The 9643-nt window shown below is 40.8% G+C and overlaps 1 non-coding gene across 1 annotated transcript; it reads left to right on the top strand.

Moving 5' to 3' along the window:
• Positions 1-5459: 5459 nt before the first annotated feature.
• On the top strand, positions 5460-5533 carry trnas-uga (transfer RNA serine (anticodon UGA)). The gene has a single exon. It is a non-coding gene; the product is annotated as a tRNA-Ser (tRNA).
• The last annotated feature ends 4110 nt before the right edge of the window (positions 5534-9643 follow it).

The following is a 9643-nucleotide window of genomic DNA, read 5'->3' as shown; positions in this document are numbered from 1 at the left end:
TTCTTGCTTATCTTCTCATGTAACTTTATGGCTCTCTGGGCACTGACTTACCTGTGCGGTTGATGTCTTGGAGACTCTGCTCGTTTGAATCCAGGAGTCCTTCCTCTATGTCTCTGTAGCGGCTGTGCTCTGGCTGTCTGTGGTGACTGTAGTGTCTGTCCCTGTCCATGTCAGCCGCCTCACGACTAGAGCGTCTTCGCCTGCGTTTTCGCCGATATCCCCGAGGCACTGGCACACCTATGTAGATGGACTGATGGTCTGGGGACAAATACGGTTCGTGGATCGTTACATGAATACTGTAAAATGCAAAACTAAAGTGCCAATATGGGTTCCTGTAGCACACGGATTTACCCAAAGAATGAGAGCACAGTTTTTCCAAAACAAGTGACTTAAATGAATGCTTCATGAAAGGCCTCCAAATAGTTGACTGACAGCGAGTAACACTGGCAGATTGTTTAATTAGATCATTCATTAATTCCTCATACTCAGAGAAGTGTTTTCAACAACTTTAACAAACTCTGAATTTATTATGTTTCACACCATGTCTGCTCATTGACAGATAAAAGCAAATCAAGTCTATTTAGAATCACTCAGGGTAGCAGCTTTCCTTCGACTTAGCATTTGGCTCCTGAAATCCCTGTTTTGCAAAAACAAACCTGGATTCTGTGAGTTTGATCATCTGCAGGCAATTAGAGTGTCGCTCTAAAAACTAATTGCACACTAAACCCCATGTGAAATAACTAAACAACGGGGAGACGCAAACCAATATTGGATGTTTGTAAAAAGAACAGAGCCTGCTGTTCAGTGTGAAGACAGAAAACACACAAACAAGGATATGCAACTCCCAAACCCCCCAAAATACAGACTCATACAAAACCACACAATCTCATGTCAATGTTCACTCCTTATTTTTAGTCCATTAACAGCATTCACCCACACAAACTCTCAGAACAAATTTGAAACTATAAGTTAGTGTGATGAATCAACTGTCTCATGATAATAGTAAGAGACAAAGTGGGCGTAATGGCGTCATTTCCTGTTTCTATTACTGTAACAGAGGGCAAATCCATGATGGATTTTCCATAGACATGAACCACACACATGTGCACACACACTCACCCTCCTCCTCCTCATAGCGAAGGTGAGAGACGCCCATTCCTCGGTCTCCATGGTCCATCCTGGTATAGAGGACGAAAGACAATTTTTGAAAGACTTCAGGTATGTGCAGCATTAGACTGTGTGTGTGTGGTATGTAATTGTCTGCGTGTATGGCAGTGGATCTCAACCAGGGGTCCTTGTGGGAGTTCCAGAGGGTCCCCAGAAAAACAGATAATAGCTTACTTTCACTATTAGATTATTTAACTAGTGAGCCCAGTGTGACTAAGAGTCATAAAAGTGACTATTCTGATCATTCCTCCAAGGTTATCTCCTCAACTGTTGTTGGCAACTCTAGAAATCGGGTCTTAATCAGATCCAACAACCAAAATCTTTTCAGTTGGAGGTCCCTGAAGTGAAATCTAATGGGGTCTGTGACCTAATGTGTATCAATCAGAGGTCCTTGACACAAAATATGTTGAGAACCACTAGTGTTTGCTCTAGAATGCACAGTGGCAATATATGCTCATATGTGTGTGTTTACCTGTACACCTTGTGTTTCCATTTTCATGGACACTGTATATTAGTGTTGTCATTTCTGCATGTGTGTTTGAGTGACTTGTGTGTGTGTGTGTGTGTGTGTGTGTGTGTGTGTGTGTGTGTGTGTGTGCGTGCATCATCAATACTTTATTTCTGACATAGAACACTCCAGCAGCAGCTCTTTTTCAATGACCTGCATGTTTGCATGTTGGGTTACTGTGCAGATCAATGGGGAAATAATTAAAAGAGAGGCCATAATCAATGGAAAACAAATGTGAGGGTAACTTATCGCACGTGGCAATGATTCATACATTGAACACCACCAGCAAAGTTTAAGGCCACCCTGTTCCTGCTGGTGACAGGTTAGAGAGAGCATACTTTCACAGCGTTATGTCCACTAAGCTACTGTAATTGTAAGCAAAATGCCATTTGGAATTTGCCTATATGTCCTTTAGATGTGAAACGTGAGAATTGTGTTGAATATATTTAAAGCTTTAGTACAAATTTGCCTGCTAGTGGAAAGGGCTTCAACACAAGCTAACAGACAGGTCTGACATATTATGACCGTATAAAGCTGTTGCGGTTAATGTGCTTCCATTCAATTGCCTTCAGACATCATTTGGGGTATTTTTGTGTCTCTGGCTGTAAGTCTAAATGAGCTTTAATAAAGCAATGTAAAGCAAAGTGAAGTGGTCATTCTTGGTCCGTTAATAAACTAGAAAGTTCTCGGAGTGCACAAACATCTGCTGTTATAATATACAATTTACTTTTATACCTAGAGAAATCCATCCCAATCACTTAATTAGTTTAAATGGCTCCAAAATTGTACAATGCTAGAAGTAACACCACATAATAAAATAAAATTGTGTATTTGTTACCGAGGTTTCTTCTGTTTTAAAATTGCAAAGGAATTCACTTGAGTCTCACTACTGAGTGTGCCCTGTGATTAGTATTTAGTAAGTATTAAGTATTTCTGGTTTCTACATCCCATAAGTCAAACCTGTGCTTCTTTTCACTTGGCTTTGGGTATAATGTCTCTTTTTTGCAATGACTCTCTTAAAATGCAATCCATCCCAGAGGGATGAGATGTGCAAAGTGACTGGTGGAGGATGGGTTTAGCCCAGCAGAGCCCGGTTGAGCTGCTGCTGTGAATGTTTGTAGCGCTGGCTTCCTGCCTCTGTAATTAGTGCTGTCACATCAGTGTCCTTCACACCCAGTGGGCAGCTGGAGCGAGAGCTGCAGGCAGCCCCTCTCACGACCTGATCGATGGGCTCGCCCTGCCTCCAAAACCCCCACACAGCTTGATAGAGATATGCGCACGCACTAACACACACTCACGCATAAACATGCACACGTGCAAACATCAAACATTTCCAAATTTCTGCAAATCACAACATTCATGCACAATAAACAAGCATAAATGTATGTGAACTCCTCACACGTATAAGGTACATACAGCACTCTAGATATGAACACACAGACACACACACACACACATACCTACACACAGTTGTGTTTTCATGACTTTTGGGGACATTATATTAACCTAACCTTAAAACAAATCCCCACAATGACACTGTGTAATCAGAGTCCCCACAAGCTGATAAACATACACACACACACACACACACACACACACACACACACACACACACACACTCACACACACACACACACACACACACACACACATCTGCACATATATCAGAGATAGCACTTAGCAGTTTTAACCAGCTGCACAAGACCTAAAACTTTTGAGGGATTTGTGTGTGCGTGTGTGTGCGTGTGTGTGCGTGTATGTGGAGATACAGTGAGAGAGATTACAGTTATTAGGATAAGTGGTGCTCATTAATGCTTCAGTAAGTTTAAAGAAATTACTGTATGCCTCATCAACTTCTCAAAGCATTTTTAAAAGTCTGTTAATTAACTTTCATCCACATAAGACAATGTGGTCAAACTGTTTCAGAAAAACTTAACAGAATGGTCACATGCCACTGTATGTTTTTAAGCAGGGGAACCAAACCATCAAACATTAAACTATCACACCCAACTCTTATTGATGAAAATAATTGATTGATACTTTCAACTTGACACATTCAGGCCTCAGACATATATGTTTAAGTGGAATATCGGTCTGAAGTTGATATTCGAGAGCCCACAATTCTCCAAAGTGTCTATATTTGTTTTCCCGTTCCATCACAGACAGACATTTTCATTCAGCGCTAAGGAAGGTAAAGTTGAGAATCGAAATGTCCTCTCTGACTCAACAGGCTGAGAAAATGAAAAAGCACCATTCAGACCAGAGAGCTCAGAAAGACAAGCGACCAATGGTGCAGAGAGAGGAAAACAAAACATAACAAAACAGTATGGGACAATAGGACAAAAGGGTAAGACAACCTACCTGGATTAATTGTCAGCTGGAATGAGTGAAAGCAGAAAAGGCCTTTGCTGCTCGCTGGGTCGCATCAATGAAAACATGCCACTGGAGCTTCAACTAACTATCGAATGGTACAAACTCAGCAAAGAGGAAAGCTCCTTTCTATTTCTGTCTATCTCTCGCTCTGTGTCTCTCTCTCTCATGGCTGGTTCAATAATGATCAAAACTAGGACTCAGCAGAGGGCCCCAGGCACAAAATTGTTTCAGAATACAGTTGACACCAACCACCAATGGAAAAACTCTCAATATACTGTACCAGCTGGTTAATATATAGCATGAAAGAAGTGATAAAGAATTACAGGGTGCCGCTTGTAAAAACACACTGTGAGACCTTATCTGATCACCTGATCACCGTTTCAATATCTTATAATATCCTAGATTTTATATCAGGCTTTTTCCAACATTCCTGGATAAGAACTGTTGGTATTTACCGGATATGAAAAATAAAGAAAGCCAAAAAGCTTTCAGTCCACAATGACAGTAGATGAGCACGGCTATCTGTGAATTAAAAAGATCTACTTTTTACAGTGCTTATGCTGGTGTTGCTGTGGCTGTGTGTGTTTGTGTTTGTGTACGTCTATCTATATTAGATAAAAGCCACATACTTACCATGCAGAACTGGGTGTGTCTGCATTCGTCGGATGTGCCTTAATGTCTGCCTGACAACGTGAAGCAAAGATTTAGCATGTATTTGCAGTACCAACACTATCTCAGAAAACATTAAAAAGGCATGGAATGTGGGTTCCCTTATGGATGGCATCAAGGTCCAGGTCTTCAATCCATCCATAAGTGAACACACATTCCTCACTATACCCGTGTTCTGAGACTGAATCTATCCCACACCCTGATATCTATAGACATCTGGTCTCAGCATTTGTTGGCTATAAATAAAACACACCCAAAAGTCAGAAACGCCGGTGAAATACACTCTGGTTGGAAAGAAAAAGCATACCCAAGTAGCGGCTACTGACAGTGAAATTCACTCTTGGTCATGGATAAAAACAGATGATTCTCCAGCGAAGCAAAGGACATACATATACTGACTGAGATTCCTTGCTTTGTAGAAAGAGCTCTTTGATCTGGTTTGAGCTTTCAAATCAAAGCACATGCATCTAAAACTACACCCAGCAGTGATGTCAGGGGTCCTGGAGTACACCTGTACATCACTGCAGCATGGTGAGAACTTAAAGGCGTCCAGGTTTTCCTGTGAACAACAGAAGTTATGTTTTCAGTATTACTCACTAAAACTCATTTTATGGATTCTTGAGTTTAACAAACATGTCAAATCCATTTCCTTCCACAAATTACATTTGCAAACTCAAGTTTGTTTCACATCTGTAAAGCCTCCTTGTCTTCTTGCAATAGGGACTACTGTACTACTGTAGGAGGTGCTGTGGCTTAGTGGTTCAAAGTACCTGTTTTGAAAACAGGGGATCCTGGGTTCAAATCCCAGCAGTGCCTAATTATCAATGAATATCCGAGAAACATTATTTGCCCATCATCTGTCAAAAATAATCTCACATAGTGAGCTCTTCATCTAAAATCTTCTTTTTTTTCATTTAAATCCGGTGTTTTTTACAGTCATATCAACTCATTGTCTTCTTGCAAAAGGGAGCAACAACTGTAGGAGTTGCTTTTGCTTAGTTAGTCAAAATGCCTGTATTGTAGATAAGGTAATCTGAGTTCCCAGCGGTACTTGGTTGTTACAGAAATTATCTCGGAAATTAAGTTTCTGGTGTTAATCCCCTGCTATTTTAGGTAGAATAACTAATTAGTCAAAGTGTGACTTCACCCCCAGCACCCAGCCTAAGTCCACCCACTACATCATTTTGAAAAATGCAAAAAAAAGTGGGCATGGGAATGCGATGGAACCACGCCCATCAATGACAAAAGCCCCTACACATCTTTGACAAACATGGCAGCCAGAGCTGATTACAGCTAGCTTCTGCAGCTTGGGCAATAGCAGGCAGTAATCTCAGGATCTGAGAAGTGAAGCCAATGTAGAAGTGCCTTAAACTTGCATTCTCTCTTTAATATGTTTCTACTTTTTGCACTGTGTTGATTGTTGTTGATTGTTTAAAGTTAGGCACCACCCGTCGTGTCAAATTCCTTGTATGTGCAACATGCCGTGGCAATAAATGGTTCTGATTCTGATTCTCTACTGGCCATCAGAGGGTGACTCCTCTGGTTGCAAAAAGAACAACTTCTAATGACCCTACCTCTCACTTGATTTATTACTTCAGTAAATAATGTGAATATGAGTTTATTGTCTCAATCACTAGTTCCAAGTCTTCTTCAATACAGCATGATGTCAATTTTGTAAATTATGGTCCCATTTAGAATGAAATAGACCATAAAGCAGAATATGCCTAAGGGCGTGGCTACCTTGTGATTGACAGGTCGCTATCATAGCCCTATACAACATCTCTATCACGGTGTCACTCCTCCGCCGCCCAAATATGGTCACTTCTGTTCATTGGTTGCAAAAAAACAAGATGGCACTGGGCCAAAATCCAAGATGGTAATGGCCAAAATGTGGAACTCGGAGGAGTGACGGCCACAAACCAATGGGAATTCAGCCAGTGCAAACCCTTGTATCTCCGTCTCCAGAGCGGCCATCTGCTCTCCTCCTGGCTGTAGTCTCCTAGCGCCTGGGAGCAGGGACCCAGAGCTGCGTGGGCCACCTGTTTTTTTAGCATGAATTGCAATTCTCAACCTTCCATTGACACCCTCCATGCAGATGCCCCAGTGTAACGAATCAATCATCCTCATGTTCTATGATCGTGTGCCAACTAGTGATCCTTTCGGCAAGTGCTTTTACCGCGCATGTGTTGTACCCCGATGATATGATGCGGTATGGCTCTGTGAATCCTCTTTTAAGCCTATTTGCCTGAAACACACCCAACAGTGAAGTCACAGGGTCCTGGAGTACACATCTACATGACTGCAGCAGCATGGTGAGATTGTGAGCGTGCCCTGTGGAGTTTTCTTGTAAACAAAAAAAACTATGTGTATAGGCAGATTAAAACTCAATGTGTGAATTGTTGGAGTTTAACAAACATGTAAAATCCATTTCCTTCCGAAAAAATATTTGCAATGCCACACAGTGCTTGATTATTAATGAATCAATCTTTAACATCCTCATCATTTCAGACCAGACATGTCTTTGATATTATTTGAGCTTTACTATCAGTGTAAAATATATTCATGGACGTGCTAGCTTAGTTTGTTAATGTTCCTGTCAAGTAAACAGGAGATACTGGGTTCTAGTTCCCATTTTGACCTTAGGGTAGTGCCACAATTATAATATAAACATGCTCATTGCTTTAGATGTATGATATGGTCATATACTCAACTCTTATCAATTCACACCCTTCTCTCTGTGTTGTCAAAAGGCCTTCTGGGAGAAAATCAGTGACTGTAATGGCGGAAGAGAGGACATGTTGAGTAAAAATATAGCTTCAACGAACAGAAAGTAAATTACAATAACAAAATAACTCTTGAATCTATCGAACACAGAAGACAGATGATTTCCAACTGAGTTAGTACGTGAGAGGGGGACACTTTAATCTTTCAAAATGGCAAATGACTTTTGCTCCAAAAACCCTCTCAGCTCTTAGCAACAAATAAATTAAAGATTGCTCAGTCGATTGTTTCGATCATAACCCCTCTGCTTCTCCTCACATTGTGCAAAATCATAGAGCGGAGAACACTAGAGAACGGCTATTAAAGGTAGTCTTTGAAAACTTAATGGAGTGGGACTGCAGATCCATAGAGGTGTGGCTGTGATAAGCGATTAAACTAAAGAGGTTAAGTAGGAGGATGAGACGGAGGGTTTACGTTTGATGAGAAGCCCCTGTGTAACCATGCACTACAATACATCTTTAGTCTTCATACCCTTGAGGGAGAAGCTTCTGGTAAAAGTCTCAAATGTGTGTTGGTACCCTGCAGCACATGGAGCGTTTAGTGTGAAATTGACTGCAGATTGTTTGGTCAAGCTGTCCCTGTTACAGTTGCCAGATACGTAGGTAATTCAATCAAGGGTGCACACAGGCATGGACACTTGTCCATCCTGCAAATGTTAAAAGAGAGAGCTGGAGATACCTCATGCCAGGGATTGATGCTAGTGACATTAATATGTGTTTCAGAAAAGGAGAAAAGGTATTCAAATAGGATTAGGGAAAAAATATATATGTTTTGCAGAATCTCACATTACAAAATTGAGATTGAAGAGATTTTAGAACCCTCTGATGAGTGTCACTTTGATAGGCCTTCATTGATTTACTGTATTTGTTCCCCCACAGTCTGACCCCTAGTAGCCATTATGAGGCACTGCACTGTTTTAAGCAGCGGTGGAAAGTAACTAAGTACATTTACTGAAGTGCCTTGCAATAGTATTCACCCACCTTGTTGTTTTTTCCTATTATGTTTTATTAAAACCTGTAATTTAAATGGATTTTTGTATTTTTTTTAATGTAATGGACCTACTCAAAACCATCAACATTGGTGAGGTGAAATTTAAAAAATGTCAAAAAAACAACTGAAAAGTGGTACTTGCAAATGTATACACCCCATTTGATATGAAGACCCTAAATATAATCTGCTGCAGCAAATTACCTTCAGAAGTCAAATAATTAGTTAGATAAAGTTCACCTGTGGGCATCAGACGATCTCAGTATACACTTGTTCTTAAAGCTCCCAGAGTCCGCAACACCGCCAAGCAAGAGGCACCACGGAGACCAAGGAGCGCTCCAAACAGGTCAGGGACAAAGTCCTGGAGAAATTCATATTAGGGTTGGATTATAAAATATACTTTGAACATTCCACGGAGCACTAATAAATCCAAAAAAACAAACGGTGTCTTGCACAGGATGACTGCTCTAGTTGCCAAAAGAAGTGCAATAGTATGTAAGTCTATTATCTAGAGTCTATCTAAAGTACATGATACAGCCGGGTATGTTCTCTAGGTCGATGTTCCTTTGAGAGTGTCAGATCACCGCCACAGCGCATTTTGTCTCAAACCTTTAACCCTTTTTGCAGTTCTTTTATTTTTGATACTTAAATGTTTCAACACATTCTCATCATAACAGCTCAAATACTTGGAATGATAGTAATGTTATGATCGATGATCAAAAACAAGATGATATAATCTCTCTGTGGCTCTGCTGTTCATCAGCTCTCTCCACCGTATGGCTGTAGGTTGTTGACAATGTGTGCTGCTCTGTGTGCTGTAATTTCAGCAAATGTACAAGAATCCTGGACATTGTGTGTTATCTGAGCTCAATATATGTGCAGCAAGCAATATGGATAGTGCGCCTCCAAATACTGGAGCCTGTTCCCTGACAGATAAGGGTGTGGGAACTGTGTGAATGTGTGTGTTTTTCTCCTCTCCTGATTGTATCAACAATTCATGTCCACATTATCATAATCACGGCTTGTTTGGATGTGCGCACATCCTGCTGTCAGGCCGTTGAGTGGTGTTTTTTTTTATTTCTTATGGCTGACGCAGTTCCTCTCCTTGCCATAATTAATCCACCTGCTGTCTCTTGATCATCATGATGAGGGAGGAAG

The sequence above is a fragment of the Anarhichas minor genome, unplaced genomic scaffold, assembly GCF_050575085.1.
Source record: "Anarhichas minor isolate MPS153535 unplaced genomic scaffold, ASM5057508v1 ptg000030l, whole genome shotgun sequence".
Taxonomy (NCBI): Eukaryota; Metazoa; Chordata; class Actinopteri; order Perciformes; family Anarhichadidae; genus Anarhichas; species Anarhichas minor.
This window is presented reverse-complemented; position numbering and strand designations above follow the sequence as displayed.